This window comes from Pongo abelii, chromosome 6 (assembly GCF_028885655.2).
Source record: "Pongo abelii isolate AG06213 chromosome 6, NHGRI_mPonAbe1-v2.0_pri, whole genome shotgun sequence".
Classification (NCBI taxonomy): domain Eukaryota; kingdom Metazoa; phylum Chordata; class Mammalia; order Primates; family Hominidae; genus Pongo; species Pongo abelii.
In genome coordinates, this window is record NC_071991.2 from 6,550,644 (window position 1) to 6,567,339 (window position 16,696).

The 16,696-nt window shown below is 46.5% G+C and overlaps 1 protein-coding gene across 1 annotated transcript in view; it reads left to right on the forward strand.

The window, feature by feature from the left end:
* Positions 1-8,053: 8,053 nt before the first annotated feature.
* Positions 8,054-16,696, forward strand: part of USP42 (ubiquitin specific peptidase 42) — a 76,780-nt gene continuing 68,137 nt past the window's right edge. Inside the window, exons 1-3 of the mRNA XM_054560130.2 lie at positions 8,054-8,297; positions 11,323-11,467; positions 16,164-16,247. The gene's annotated coding sequence lies outside the window, so the exon portion shown is untranslated. The remainder of the gene's footprint in view (positions 8,298-11,322; positions 11,468-16,163; positions 16,248-16,696) is intronic.

Genomic DNA, 16,696 nt, shown 5'->3' on the forward strand with positions numbered 1-16,696 from the left:
GCTCACTGCAATCTCTGCCTCCCGGGTTCAAGCGATTCTCCTGCCTCAGCCTCCCGAGTAGCTGGGATTACAGGCGCCTGCCACCATGCCTGGCTAATTTTTTGTATTTTTAGTAGAGATGGGGTTTCACTATATTGGCCAGGCTGGTCTCGAACTCCTGACCTCATGATCCGCCTGCCTCGGCCTCCTAAAGTGCTGGGATTACAGGTGTGAGCAACCGCACACGGCCCTTTTTTTTTTTTTTTTTTGAGACAGAGTCTCACTCTGTCGCCCAGGCTAGAGTGCAGTGGCGCAATCTCAGCTCACTGCAAGCTCCACCTCCCAGGTTCACGTCATTCTCCTGCTTCAGCCTCCCGAGTAGCTGGGACTACAGGCGCCCGCCACCATGCCCGGCTAATTTTTTGTATTTTTAGTAGAGACGGAGTTTCACCATGTTAGCCAGGATGATCTCGATCTCCTGACCTCATGATCCGCCCGCCTTGGCCTCCCAAAGTGCTGGGATTACAGGCATGAGCTACTGCGCCCAGCATTTTTTTTTTTTTTTTTTTTTTTTGATACAGAGTCTCGCTCTATGGCCCAGACTGGAGTGCAGTGGAGTGATCTCGGCTCACTGCAACCTCTGGCTCCCAGGTTCAAGCAATTCTCCTGTCTCAGCCTCCTGAGTAGCTAAGATTACAGGCGCATGCCACCGTGCCCTGCTAATTTTTGTATTTTTAGTAGAGACGGAGTTTCACCACATTGGTCCAGCTGGTCTTGAACTCCTAATCTTGTGATCTGCCCACCTCAGCCTCCCAAAGTGCTGGGATTACAGGCGTGAGCCGCCGCGCCGGGCCACCACGGCCTAATCTTGTTTGTATAGTGTCTCTAATTCCTTCATTTTGACCATAGCTCTTAGGCATCCTGTATATAGTAATTATCCACGAGATGGAGAGTTTGGGAAATGATATCCTTGTCAAGTTACGTCTTACATTGTACTAAGGTTGGTCTGTGTGATGATTCATGTACAGAGAATTGATGGTATGTAACTTCTCAGAGAAGTTCAAAAGACACTGTGGCTTTCATCTTACTCTCTCCCTCTTTCATCTGTCGCCCTGGGGTGAGGAAGCCATGCTGTGAGTAGCCCTGGCCAGCGCTCACTGTGGGAAAGTGAGCCTGCCAAGAAGAAAGTGAGTTTAGAACAGATTCTTCATCCCCAGTAGGCCCTTGAAACGTCTTGTAAACTCAAGACTCAGAACTGGCCGGGTGCAGTAGCTCACGCCTGCAATCCCAGCACTTTGGGAGACCAAGGCGGGCAGATCATTGTAGGTCAGGAGTTCGAGACCAGCCTGGCCAACATGGTGAAACTCCGTCTGTACTAAAAATGCAATTTTTTTTGCTGTTATTGCCCAGGCTAGAGTGCAGTGGTGCAATCTCAGCTCACTGCAACCTCCGCCTTCCGGTTTCAAGCGATTCTCCTGCCTCAGCCAACCAAGTTGCTGGGATTACAGGTGCCCGCCACCACACCCAGCTAATTTTTTTGTACTTTTAATAGAGACGGGATTTTACCATGTTGGTCAGCCTGATCTCGAACTGCTGACCTCGTGATCCACCCGCCTCAGCCTCCCAAAGTGGGCGTGAGCCACCACGCCTGGCCCTTAAAAATACAAAAATTAGCCAAGCATGGTGGCACACGCCTATAATCCCAACTACTTGGGAGACTGAGGCAGGAGGATTGCTTGAACCTGGGAGGCGGAAGTTGCAGTGAGCCGAGATCTTGCCATTGCACTCCAGCCTGGGTGACAAAAGCAAAACTCTGTCTCAAAAAAAAATAAAAAATAAAAAAAATAATAAGCCAGAACCATTAAGCCACTCTGCTCTGATCTGTGACCTTCAGAAACTGTGGGAGAAATGTTTCTGGGTAGGTAATTTGTTACATGGCAATAATTAATACATGTTAAACTATATTTGAAGCATCTTATTGCGGTAAGAAATAGCCTAAGACATCCGGGCACGATGGCTTACGCCTGTAATCCCGGCACTTTGGGAGGCCGAGGCAGGCGGATCACGAGGTCAGGAGATCGAGACCATCCTGGCTAACACGGTGAAACCCTGTCTCTACTTAAAATACAAAAAATGAGCCGGGCATGGTGGTGGGTGTCTGTAGTCCCAGCTACTCCGGAGGCTGAGGCAGGAGAATGGCATGAACCCAGGAGGCAGAGCTTGCAGTGAACCGAGATTGTGCCACTGCACTCCAGCCTGGGCGACAGAGCAAGACTCCGTCTCAAAAAAAAAAAAAACAAAAAAAAAGAAATAGCCTAAGCCAAGGCCTTGTGAAAATTGTTGATCTGGCTGGCTACCAAGCAACAGTTGTGATGTCATCAGGATTAGAACCCTCACTTAACAGGGTCTTGCCAACTGTCTGATGGTAACTCCCAGATGCGAAGGCACTTGTCAGGTGAGCACAGCTACTTCTGCTTTCTTCTTTACTTCTCCAAATAGGGTGAATAACTAAGAGATTCCCAAGCCAAATTTGGCTCTTGGTATTCCTTAGGTCAACTAACATATTTTAAATGTCAGTTTCTAGTAGATCTTGTCAATTAAGAGCGAGTTGCCCCCATTTCAATCCCTGGGTTTATCCTTTTTGGTTTTGAAGCCTCCGCCCCAGTGTAATGTACAAAATAGATGTTACTAAGGGTTTTTTGTTTGTAACAATTTTTATATAGGGTCACAAAATTGTCAGGTATAAGATGCAGGCATATCTTGAATTTTATTAAAGTGAAACACTTTACAGTAATCAACATTTAATACATTTATAAAATATTTCAACTGAAAATATCAGGAGCCATATTTTAAAAAGAACTTAGTATTGGCCAAGTGCGGGGGCTCACACCTGTAATCCCAGAACTTTGGGAGGCGGGCGGATCACGAGTTCAGGGGATCGAGACCACCCTGGCTAACACGGTGAAACCCCGTCTCTACTAAAAATACAAAAAATTAGCCAGGTGGGGTGACACGTGCCTGTAATCTCAGCTACTCTGGAGGCTGAGGCAGGAGAATCGCTTGAACCCCGGAGGTGGAGACTGCAGTGAGCCGAGATCGCACCACTGCACTCCAGCCTGGGGGACAGAGCGAGAGTCCATCTAAAAAAAAAAATAAAAAATACTTAGTATTATTCAGTGCCTCTAATTCTCCATTAAATATGAGCTATGTAACATAGACATAGAGCAGTTTTAGCTAACATTGTTTGTTTTTAAGCTGCCTTGGACTAAATTATGAAATACTGCACTGTTTTAAAGTACTGTCAAAATTCTTTTGGAATTCCCTGAATGTGCTTTATGTTTATGCTCATATTCTCATAACCCTCAAATCCTCATCCCTTAATGGTTGATTTTATTTCTACAATTATCCAAAAGCCATTTATACCAGAGTAGGTGCTCAAATTATACAAAACGTCATTCTTTTTTTTTTTTTTTTTGAGACACCATGCTTGGCGAAACTTGTCATTCTTACTCGTTTTCAAAATAATTTTTATTATGTAGAGAAGATACAATACGTATATATATATTTTTCTGACCACATTTCACCCCCCCCCAAAAAAAAAAAAAGTTCATAGGCCAGGCGCAGTGGCTCACGCCTGTAATCCCAGCACTTTGGGGGGCAGAGGCGGATGGATCACCAGGTCAAGAGATCGAGACCATCCTGGCCAACATGGTGAAAACCCGTCTCTACTAAATATACAAAAAATTATCCGGGCGTGGTGGCGGACGCCTGTAGTCCCAGCTACTCGGGAGGCTGAGGCAGAATGGCATGAACCCGGGAGGCAGAGCTTGCAGTGAGCCGAGATCGCGCCACTGCACTCCAGCCTGGGCGACACAGCGACACTCCGTCTCAAAAAAAAAAAAAAAAAAAAAAAAACTTAATGAATAGGATAAAGTTTCCCTTCCCTATTGACTGTTGCCAGTTTAGCGTATGTTATTAATATTCCAGGTCTTTTTATAGTAATGTGTATACATCTTTTTCTATTCACTTACATAAGTATATACCACAATAAAACAGTATTGTTTTAAGGAGTTTTTGTGTAAAATAATTACTTAAAAAAAAAAAAAAAAGAATTACTGGCTGGGCGCGGTGGCTCACGCCTGTAATCCCAGCACTTTGGGAGTGAGGCCAAGGTGGGTGGATCATTTGAGGTCAGCAGTTGGAGACCAGTCTGGCCAACAGAGTGAAACCCCGTCTCTACTAAAAATACAAAAATTTGCCGAAAGCCTGAGGCAGGACAATCGCTTGAACCCGGGAGGTGTAGGTTGCAGAGAGCCGAGATCGCGCCACTGCACTCCCAGCCTGGGCGACAAAGTGAGACTCTGTCTCAAAAAAAAAAAATTACTAACACGTCTTTTTCTGTAACTTTTAAAATTCTCTCCCAAATATGTCTTGGGGGAACTTTCTATATCAGTATAGCATGGTAGTCTATAACTGGATTCTTCAGTAACAGTAAATCTAGCTATTTCCCCCAACTGAATGGGAATTGTGTCCAACATTTCAAACATCTGGAAAAGTATCATCTGTACGCAATGTAATGTTTACAGTGAATTCTGCCACTGCTCGCTGATTTTAAACAAATTACCCTGTGTCTCAGTTTTTGATTTGTAAATGATATTTCACCACCTAATTTACAGAGCTGTAGTGAGGATCACATCGATTGACATATTTATGGCAAGCTCTCAGCGAGTGTTGTACCTAATACCATTATTTGCTCTGATCCTTTAGTTTTGGCTCCTAGGAGACTTGATTCTGGCTGACGTGCTGCGACTGTCATCTTTCAGATCAGAGTAACTCTGAGTCTGGTGGGACTGTCTTTCCCCCGACACCCCTAATACCCCCGCTTTAAGGTGAGAGAATCTTCTGTCGGTGCTGGCGTTCAACGGCTAACGGAGGTGAGCTGGACACACGTTCCCCAACACCCTCCTCCTGGCCTGCGACCTAGATCCCCACCCCGGTCCCCACCATCAAACTGGGGGCCGGGCCCGCCGCGGGGAGGTCGATGGCAGGCGGCGCAGCCACAGCCCCGGCCCCGCTGCCTGCCACTTTGCGCTCGCGGGCCCCAGAACTCATCCGCCGGACAGCCAATCGCGCCTCGCTCCTTGCCCACAGCCATTGCCGTCCACCCCGGAAGTAACCCTCCTCCAGACGGAAGACCCGCCCCACCGTGCGCCGCAGTTTGCGGGCGGAGCCTGCCGCAGGCCCCGCCCCTTCTCCTTTCGGACGTGGGGCGGGGCAGGCGGCGGGGCAGGCGGCGGGGCAGGCGGCGGGGCAGGCGGCGGGGCAGGCGGCGGGGCGGGTCCCACGCGGGAGCACCCATGGCGCATGCGCTCTGGTGGGCTAGTCTTCGGGCGGTGGCCTGCGGAGGTCGGGTGAGAGGGTAATCGCGGCTCAAAGCCGACTCTACCTACGCGGACTGCGGCTTTGCTCTGGGCCGCTCCTTCCTGCTGTCCACGAGGAAACCTAAAGTCTGTGTTGACCCATGAAACCTGATCTCGGTCTTTCTCCCCTCCTCAGAGTTTACCAGCTGAGTTTCCTGACTTTTATATTGGTTAACACTAACATTTATAGAAATATAAATAAAATACAGTATACCTGTATATGCAAGTTGCAGAACAACACATAAAATAACATATTCTGTGAGACAATAAAAATATAAGCTCCAAATAATAGGTATTTTCTGCGGGGGCTTGTCTATTAAATATATATGTATGTATACATATTTGTATGTGTAAATATACAATATATATACATATACGTGTATGTATGCAGAAAATATATATTAATGGGTGCGTATTTATCCATCTTTTTTTTTTTTTTTGGGACAGAGTCTCGCTCTGTCGCCCAGGCTGGAGTGCAGTGGCGCAATCTCGGCTCACTGCAAGCTCCGCCTTCCGGGTTCACTCCATTCTCCTGCCTCAGCCTCCCGAGTAGCTGGGACTACAGGCGTCTGCCACCATGCCCGGCTAATTTTTTGTATTTTTAGTAGAGACGGGGTTTCACCGTGTCAGCCAGGATGGTCTCGATCTCCAGACCTCGTGATCCACCCGCCTCGGCCTCCCAAAGTGCTGGGATTACAGGCGTGAGCCACTGCGCCCGGCCCGGGTGCGTATTTATCCATCTAAACATATAAAATATATTTTTAGGTTGGGTGTGGTGGCTCACACTTGTAATCTCAGCAGTTCAGGAGGCAAAGGCGGGAGAATGGCTTGAATCCAGGAGTTCAAGACCAGCCAGGGCAACATAAGGAGACTGCGTCTCTATTTTCCTTTTTTTTTTTTTTTTTGAGACGCTGTCTCGCTCTGTCGCCCAGGCTGGAGTGCAGTGGCATGATCTTGGCTCACTGCAACATCTGCCTCCCGGGTTCAAGCAGTTTTCCTATCTCAGCCTCCCTAGTAGCTGGGACCACAGGTGCACGCCGCCACACCCGGCTAATTTTTTGTATTTGAGTAGACATGTGGTTTCACCATGTTGCCCAGCCTGGTCTCGAACTCCTGAGCTCAGTCAGTCTGCCCGCCTTAGCCTCCCAAAGTGCTGGGATTACAGGCGTAAGCCACTGCGCCTGCGTCTCTATTAAATTAAATATATATATATTTATTTATTGTTATTTAATTTTATTTTGAGATGGAGTTTCGGCTCACTGCAACCTCTGCCTCCCAGGTTCAAGCCGATTCTCCTGCCTCAGCCTCCTGCGTAGCTGGAATTACAGGCGCGGGCTACCACACCTGGCTGATTTTTGTATTTTTAGTAGAGGTGGGGTTTCACCATGTTGGTCAGGCTGGTCTCGAACTCCTGACCTCAGGTGATCCACCCACCTTGGCCTCCCAAAGTGCTGGGGTTACAGGCATGAGCCACCACACCCAGCTTATTTATTTATTTATTTATTTTAGATACAGTCTAGCGCTGTGGCCCAGGCTAGAGTGCAGTGGTGCTATCTTGGTTCACTGCAACCTCTGCCTCCCAGGTTCAAGCAGTTCTCATGCCTCAGCCTCTCAAGTAGCTGGAATTACAGGCACGTGCCACCATGCCCAGCTAATTTTTGTATTTTTAGTAGAGATGGGGTTTTGCCATGTCAGCCAGTCTGGTCTCAAACTCCTGACCTCAAGTGATCTGCCCGCCTCGGCCTCCCAAAGTGCTGGGATTACAGGCATGAGCCACCACACCTAGCCTTAAATACATATATATGTGTGTATACATATATATACACACATATATATATACCCACAAACCCCAATAAATATATGTAACACCAGAATATATAAGTATATAGTATATTGAGATATGTATATACACACAGACACACATATGCCCCCACACAGTATTGTGGGGGCATTTATGTTTTTATTGTCTTCCAGTACCTTGTTTTAGGAACTCTCCATCTTAGGGCATGTAAATTCCTCTTTTTTTCCCCTTGCTTCCTCAATCTGCATATTCAGAGCTGTTCGGGGAGAAGTTAGAAACCAAGGGGACATATTCTGGGGTCTCTAGCAAGGATAGATTTGTACTGATACCTAACCTAGTTAACCTGCTGCCCCTTTTTTCTAACCTTAAAGTGATTAAGGGTACCTAACTCCCAAGCTGGTTGTGTAGGTTGTCCGTGAGTTAAGGTATGTACATCACACGAAGAGGGTTTTTATTTTGTTTTGTTTTGAGACAAGAGTCTCGCTCTGTCACCCAGGCTGGAGTGCAGTGGCTCAATCTCGGCTCACTGCAACCTCCGCCTCGCGGGTTCAAGCGATTCTCCTGCCTCGGCCTCCTGAGTAGCTGGGATTACAGGCATGAGCCACCACGCCCGGCTAATTTTTGTATTTTTAGTAGAGACGGGGTTTCACCATGTTGACCAGGCCGGTCTTGAACTCTTGACCTCAGGAGATCCGCCCACCTCAGCCTCCCAAAGTGCAGGGATTACAGGCGTGAGCCACCGCGCCCAGCCCTGAAGAGGGTTTTGATCTATTCTAGGTTTCCAGTAACTTCTAGTCCTTGTTGGTATCAATATTTTGTCTTGCTAACACTGATGTTTTCATTTTTGCCCTAGGAGGCTTGACTCGACCTGCTGGACACTAAAGGACATCACTCTGAGCCTGAGGGAGGTGCTCTCCTTTGGTCTCCCTCTTTTGTCCAGCCTTGCCCCGGGATATTTTTCTAAGCTGAGTTAGCCACTAGGCACTCCACATCGCTGCCCCCATCACCGCGCTGCGGCATCTGCTGTTGCATCTGCGATCCACAAGGCCTACACCATTCGCCATCGGACCTGGCTCTTTGCTGCAGATATTTCTCAGGTCTCAGGTCTCTTTAATGCCCTGCTACACTCCTCACCTGATATTGCAAGGACTTTTTTTTTTTTTTTTTTTTTTAGACGGAGTCTCGCTCTGTCACCCAGCCTGGAGTGCAGTGGCAGAATTTCAGCTCACTGCAACCTCCACCTCCCGGGTTCAAGTGAGTCTCCTGCCTCAGCCTTCTGAGTAGCTGGAACTACACGTGCGTGCCATCACGCCCGGCTAATTTTTACATTTTTAGTATAGATGGGGTTTCACCATGTTGGTCAAGCTGGTCTTGAACTCCTGACCTCAGGTGATCCGCCCACCTCGGCCTCTCAGAGTGCTGGGATTACAGGCGTGAGCCACCGCGCCCAGCCTATTAGTCTATATTTTTTATAAATGCCCCATAAGCCACTCTTTGTAGGAGACCTCAGTGCCACCACAGACACTGGCTGCCAACATCGAGATGAGAGAAACCACCCTGGTGATAACCACACTTTTTTTTTTTTTTTTTTTTTGAGACAGCATCTGACTCTGTCACCCAGGCTGGATTGCAATGCCAAGATCTCGGCTCATTGCAACCTTCGCCTCACAGGTTCAAGCAATTCTCCTGCCTCAGCCTCCCGAGTACCTGGGATTACAGGAGCCTGCCACCTCACCTGGCTAATTTTTTTTTTTTTTTTTTTTTTTTTTTTTTTGAGACAGAATCTTGCTCTGTCGCCCAGGCTGGAGTGTAGTGACGCAATCTCAGCTCACTGCAAGCTCCGCCTCCTGGGTTCACGCCATTCTCCTGCCTCAGCCTCCAGAGTAGCTGGGACTACAGATGCCCGCCACCGTGCCTGGCTAATTTTTTGTATTTTTAGTAGAGATATGGTTTCACCGTGTTAGCCAGGATGGTCTCGATCTCCTGACGTCGTGATCCGCCCACCTCGGCCTCCCAAAGTGCTGGGATTACAGGCGTGAGCCACCGCGCCCAGCCTAGCCCGGCTAATTTTTGTATTTTTAGTAGAGACTGGTTTTCTCCATGTTGGCCACGCTGGTTTCAAACTCCTGACCTCAGGTGATCCACTCCCCTCAGCCTCCCAAAATTCTGGGATTACAAGCATGAGCCACCTCGGCCTTTTCTCTTCCTCCTTCCCTTCCCCCTTCCCTTTCCCCTTTCCTTTCCTTTTCCTTTTTCCTTTCCTTTCTTTTTGAGATGGAGTTTCACTCTTGTCACCCAGGCTGGAATGCAGTGGTGCAGTCTCAGCTCACTGTGACCTCTGTCTCCCAGTTCAAGCAATTCTCCTGCCTCAGCCTCCCGAGTAGCTGGAATTACAGGCGTCTGCCAGCACACCTGGCTAAATTTTTTGTATTTTTAGTAGAGACGGGGTTTCACCATGTTGGCCAGGCTTGTCTCGAGCTCCTGACTTCGGGTGATTTGCCTGCTTCAGCCTCCCAAAGAGCTCGGATTACAGATGTGAGCCACTGCCTCCAGCCACCACACTTTTTTTTTTTTTTTTTTTTGAGACGGAGTCTCACTCTGTCACCCAGGCTAGAGTGCAATGGTGCAATCTCAGCTCACTGCAACCTCTGCCTCCCAGGTTCAAGCAATTCTCCTGCCTCAGCCTCCTGAGTAGCTGGGATAACAGGGGTGTGCCATCGCACCCAGCTAATTTTCGTATTTTTAGTAGAGAAGGCGTTCACCATGTTGGCCAGGCTGGTCTCGAACTCCTGACCTCAGGTGATCTGCCCGCCTTGGCCTACCAAAGTGCTGGGATTACAGATGTGAGCCACCACACCTGGCCTACGTACTTCTTTTTTTTTTTTTTGAGACTAAGTCTCACTCTTGTCCAGACTGGAGTGTGATCATAGCTCACTGTAGCCTCAAACTGCTGGGCACAAGTGATCCTCCCACTTCGGCCTCCTGAGTAGCTGGGACTACATGTGGGTGCCACTGTCCCTGTCTCATTTTTAAATTTTTTGTAGAGATGGGGTCTTGCCTTGTTGCCCAGGCTGATCTTGAACTCCTGGACTGAAGAAATCCACCTGCTTCAGCCTCCCAAAGTGCTGGCATTACAGGAATTAGCTCCCTGCCCAGCCTCACACTTCTTTAATTCTCTTTTATTATACTAAGTTGAGATATTTTTCAGAGAGAGTGTGAATCTTCTCCAACAACTATTTGAGATAAGCTATACCCTAGTCTTGCCTCCTTTATTCCCTTTTATTCCCGTTTTTGCATATGTTGTCCCATCTGCCTAGAAAGTCCCTCTGTCCCCAGTCCCCGGAGGAACATATGTTTGATACTAATTGTAAGACTGTGAACAACATACTTAACCTCTAACCTGTAAAATGGAAGTACTAATTTTATCTGCTTTGTAGTCGTGTTGCAAATAGTAAATGAGTTAACATATCTAAATCATTTAGGAGAGGGACCTGGGACATAGTGCCTCTCAACGGTTACCTGCTATTAATATCAACTCTAGGACAGGCATGGTGGCTCACACCTGTAATCCCAGCACTTTGGGAGGCCAAGGCAGGAGAATTGCTTGAGGCCAAGAGTTTGGGACCCACCTGAGCAACATAGCAAGACTTCGTCTCTATGAAATATTTAAAAACTAGCCGGGCACTGAGCTGTGATTGCTCCAGTGCACTCCAGCCTAGGCAAGAGAGCGAGACCCTGTCTCTAAAACATAAAAATTTTAAAAACCCTACTCACATTACTTTTTTTTTTTCTTTTTGCGACGGAGTCTCGATCTGTCACCCCAGGCTGGAGTGCAGTGGTGCAATCTCGGCTAACTGCAACCTCTGCCTCCCAGGTTCAAGAGATTCTCCTGCCTCAGCCTCCCAAGTAGCTGGGATTACAGGCACCTGCCACCACACCCAGCTACTTTTTATATTTTTTAGTAGAGACGGGGTTTCATCATGTTGCCAGGCTGGTCTGGAACTCCTGACTTCAGGTGATTGCCCGCCTTGGTCTCCCAAAGTGCTGGGATTACAGGCGTGAGCCACCGTGCGTGGCCTCCTACTCTTATTACTCTTATTGACGATCCTTCTTTGCTCCTAGGAGGCTAACTCGTCCTGCCAACCCTGACTGACGTCACTACATCAGTGATAGCGTCTCATCATCGATCTTTCACCATTAGAATCTCCCTAAACAGAAAGATTTATTCTGAGAATTAATGATTTTCTCTTTCCACCAATTCATCAAGGTGAGTTCGACATTTTGCTCTCCTTCTCTCCTGTTCTTCCTCAAACCCCCTGCTTGAAGCCTGAAGTGTTACAAGCATGGAGATGATGGACATGGTATGGGACAATCAGTGCACCCGCAGGAGGGGACGGCGGGAACCAAGATTGGAAGGAAGATGTTTGTATACGTGCAGGTCCAGGGAGGGGTCTCACCAAATGCCACGAAGGGCCATAGGGGAGTGCCAGGTTTGGTCAGGTGGCAGAATCTTGAGCCAGAGCCTGCAATGGGGTTTCTTTTATTTATTTATTTATTTATATTTATCTTTTTGAAACGGAGTTTCACTCTGTTGCCCAGGCTGGAGTGAATTGGCGCGATCTCTGTTCACTGCAACCTCCACCTCCCAGGTTCAAGCGATTCTCGTGCCTCAGCCTCCTGAGTGGCTGGGATTACAGGTACCCACTACCAAGCCTGGCTAATTTCTTTTGTATTTTTAGTACAGACGGGGTTTCACCATGTTGGCCAGGCTTGTCTTGAACTCCTGACCTTAGGTGATACACCCACCTTGGCCTCCCAAAGTGCTGGGACTAAAGACATCCTCCTGGTTAAGCTCTTTGGTGTCCTGAGGATTGGCTACCCCTGGGAGGGGGAGTTTCTTTCAGGCCAGCAAGCTTTGTAAGATGTCAAAGCATCATAAATACAGAAAATTTTTAAAATGTAATACATACAGCTTCTGTTCCTTCCACCCAGAACACTCTTCTGACCCTGGACCCTGTCCCTGCTTCACCTGACTTTCTCTTTTTTTTTTTTTTTTCGTTGATGGAGTCTCGCCCTGTCTCCCAGGCTGGAGTGCAAGGATGCGATCTCGGCTCACTGCAACCTTCGCCTCCCGGGTTCAGATGATTCTCCTTCCTCAGCCTCCTGAGTAACTGGGATTACAGGCATGCACCACCACGCCTGGCTAATTTTTTTGTATTTAGTAAAGATGGGGTTTCACCATGTTGGTCAGGCTGGTCTCAAACTCTTGAACTCGTGATCTGCCCACCTAGGCCTCCCAAAGTGCTGGGATTACAGGTGTGAGCTACCGCGCCCCGGCCTCTTCATCTGACTTTCTGATACTCATCCCTCAAGTGTCTGATGAAATATGGCTTGCTGTGGCTGGGTGCAGGAGGCGCCAATGTGGCTTGAACCTGGGAGGTGGAGGCTGCAGCGAGCCAAGATCGCATCACTGCACTCCAGCCTGGGCGACAGACCAAGACTCTGTCTCAAAAAGTATATATATAGGGCCAGGCGCGGTGGCTCACGCCTGTAATCCCAGCACTTTGGGAGGTCAAGGTGGGCAGATCACCCGAGGTCGGGAGTTCGAGACCGGTCTGACCAACATGGAGAAACCCCTGCCTCTACTAAAAATACAAAATTAGCCAGGCTTGGTGGCGCATGCCTGTAATCCCAGCTACTCGGGAGGCTGAGGCAGGAGAATTGCTTGAACCCAGGAGGCTGAGGTTGCAGTGAACCGAGATCACGCCATTGCACACCAGCCTGGGCAACAAGATTGAAACTCCGTCTCAAAAAAAAAAAAAAAGAAATATATATATTTCTTTATATATATAAAATATAGGTTTATATTTATATATATTATATAGGTTTATATTTATATATATGCCAGGCACAGTGGCTCACACCTCTAATCCTGGCACTTTGGGAGGCCAAGGCAGGTGGATCACCTGAGGTCAGGAGTTTGAGACCAACCTGGCTAACATGGTGAAACCCCGTCTCTACTAAAAATACAAAAATTAGTTGGGCACGGTTGCACGTGCCTGTAATCCCAGCTACTTAGGAGACTGAGGCAGGAGAATTGCTTGAGCCTAGGAGGCAGAGGTTGCAGTGAGCTGGGATCATGCCACTGCACTCTAGCCTGGGGGACAGATTGAGACTCTGTCTCAAACAAACAAACAAAAAAACAAAACTAACTATATATATATAAAAAATATACTATATATATAATATACTATATATATAACATATACTATATATTATATACTATATATATAACATATACTATATATATTATATACTATATATAACATATACTATATATTATATACTATATATAACTATATATAACATATTTATAGTTATATACTATATATAAAACTATATATAACATATTATACACTATATATACTATATACTATATATAACTATATATAACATATAGTTATATATAGTATATAATATATATAGTGTATAATATATATAACTAATTTCTATTAGTAATCCTCTTGAGAGGACCTTACACTTATAACTTAATAAAAAGTATTATGTATTTATCCTGTCAGCAATTTATGTTCCAGGAAGAATTTGTTAGGGATCAATTTCATCACAGTTACAATCTAATTTGAAGACATATGACGCCTATTCAGTGGTGAGTTATAAACCCCCTTTCAGCAAGCCTTCCTTGGCCTCCTTTGATTGTGTTCTTCATTAAGTCCTCCAACTTACTTCGGTTTATTGCATATGATTTGCTATTTTGTTTCAGCTTCTGTGGTAAGAGTCACTGTTTATATTTAGTTGATATTGTCAGTACATAGAGATTAACTAACTTTACATACTTCTCTTCTCTTCTCTTTTTTGAGGCAGGGTCTTGCTCTGTTGCCCAGGCTGGAGTGAAATGGCAAGATCAGAGCTCACTGCAGCCTCAAACTCCTGGTCTCAAGCAATCCTCCCACCTCAGCCTCACTCAAGTAGCTGAGACTACAGGCGTGCATCATCATGCCCAGCTAATTTTTTAAAGTTTTTGTAGAGACACGGTCTCCCTATGTTGCCCAGGCTGGTTTCAAACTCCTAGACTCAGGCGATTCTCCTACTTTGGCCTCCTAAAATGCTTGGATAACAGGCTTGAGCCGCCATGCCCAGTGCCATACATAGCGTCTAGTCAGCTGCCATATTGTACTATAATTGGGTTTCTATTGATTATACTGATTCTCATTCTCACCCCCATATTAATTTTATTCTTTTTTTTATACTAGCCCAAAAAACAGGAACCATATTTAATCATTATGTTAGTAATATGCCTTCTGGTTTTGTTCCTGAATGGATAGAAATTGTACTTAAGATGTATCTTTCTTTGTATGTTTGCCAGCCAGCTAAATCATCGCTTCTCAAGGCTCAATAAATATGTATTCACAGTAGCTCATGCCTGTAATCCCAGCACTTTGGAAGTTTAAGGTGGGTGAATCACTTGAGACCAGCCTGGGCAACAGAGAGAGACCCTGTCTCTACAAAAAAATACAAAATAATACTAGCCAGGCTTACTGGCATGCATCTTTAGTCCCAGCTACTTGGGAGGCTGAGGTGGGAGGATGGCTTGAGCCTGGGCAGCAGAGATTGCAGTAAGCTGTGATCACACCACTGCACTTCAGTCTGGTAACAGAGTGAGGCCCTGTCTCAAAAAAAAAATATATGTCTATATATATGTGTGTGTGTGTATGTGTGTATATGTGTATGTATATATATGTGTATGTGTATGTATATATGTGTATATATGTGTATGTATATATACATACACATATACACACACACACACACACACACATATATATATATGTTGCTGATTTAATAGTCTGGTAAAAAAAGTTTTTTGGAGTCAGTGGGGGATGGGGGTGCAAAGTGGGGTGGTGTCTAGCTATTTTGCCCAAACTGGGCTTGATCCCTCCCACTGCAGCCTCCCAAATAGCTGGGACTACAGGGGTGCACCACAGCACCCTCAATCAGCATTTGTTCCTGAAATGCTGGCTGGCATCTTTTTTCTATTCGATGTCTGCCTGGAAAAAATCCTACTTAGTCCTCAATGACCTATTTCTTCTTCTTCTTCTTTTTTTTTTTTTTGAGACAGATTCTCGCTTTGTCGCCCAGGCTGGAGTGCAGTGGTGTGATCTCAGCTCACTGCAACCTCCGCCTCCTGGGTTCAAGTGATTCACCTGCCTCAGACCTCCTGAGTAGCTGGGATTACAGGCACCTCCCACCACACCCAGCTAGTTTTTGTATTTTTAGTAGAGATGGGGTTTCACCATGTTGGCCAGGCTGGTCTTGAACTCCTGACCTCAGGGGATCTGCCCACCTTGGACTCCCAAAGTTCTGGGATTACAGGCATGCGCCACCATGCCCGGCCTCAAGGACCTATTTCAAGTGCCATTTCTGTTGTAAGACTTTTCCTGAACAGCATCCACTTCAGGGGTAAACCCACCCACTAAGTATTACCTTCCTCATTTGAGGCATCATGACAATGTGTAGTAACTAATTAACACCCACACCTCCAGGTTCCAAACAAAATAGTCTCTGGAAAGTAGGCACAGCATCTCCAATGACTCCCTCTTAATTCTAAATTAATATTTTGTCAATCCATAAAGGACAGATTTGGGATCTGTCTCCTAAAAACAAGCTGGGTCTAAGACCTGGCCAGCCACAGTCTCAGATTTCCTTCCTAGGAGACACTGGTCCTCAGAAGATTAAACATATCCCTCCTTGAACACTTTCACACTTTAATGTCTTATGTTGGTGTGCAGGGAAGTGATGTTAATCATCCATTAGGATAAACTTGGCTTAAGATAAATTAAAACAGCCTTTCATTTCATGAGAGTCTGAAGCAAGGCTCAGAGAACTTAACAGATAAATATAAGCTGGAGCTGGAATTTACACCTAGTGTGTCTGTTTCCAAACAGTGCTCTCTGTGACTGAGTCTCCGTGTGGGCTGCTGGGACAAGTCTATTGATTGGTGTCATCTGAGCACTCTGAGTGAACGGAAGGTACTCTTTTTTTCCTTCCTTTCCTTTGCCTCCCTCTCTCCCTCCCTCCCTCCCTTCCCTTCCCTCCCTCTCACCCTTCCTTCCTTCCCTTTCCTTCCTTCTTCCTCCCTCCCTCCCTCTCTCCCTCCTTCCTTTCTTCCCTCCTTCCTTCTTTTCTTCTCTCTCTCTCTTTTTTTTTTGCCTTAGGACCAAGTCTCACTCTATTGCCCAGGCTGGAGTGCAGTGGCACGATCTCAGCTCACTGCAACCTCCACCTCCCGAGTTCAAGTGATTCTCATGCCTCAGATTCCCGAGTAACTGGGAATACAGGTATGCACCACCATGCTCGGGTAACTTCTGTTATTTTTTGATAGAAACCAAAACCATGTTGGCCAGGCTGGTCTCGAACTCCTGATCTCAAGCAATTCTCCTGCCTCAGCCTCTCAAAGTGCCGGGATTACAGGCATGTG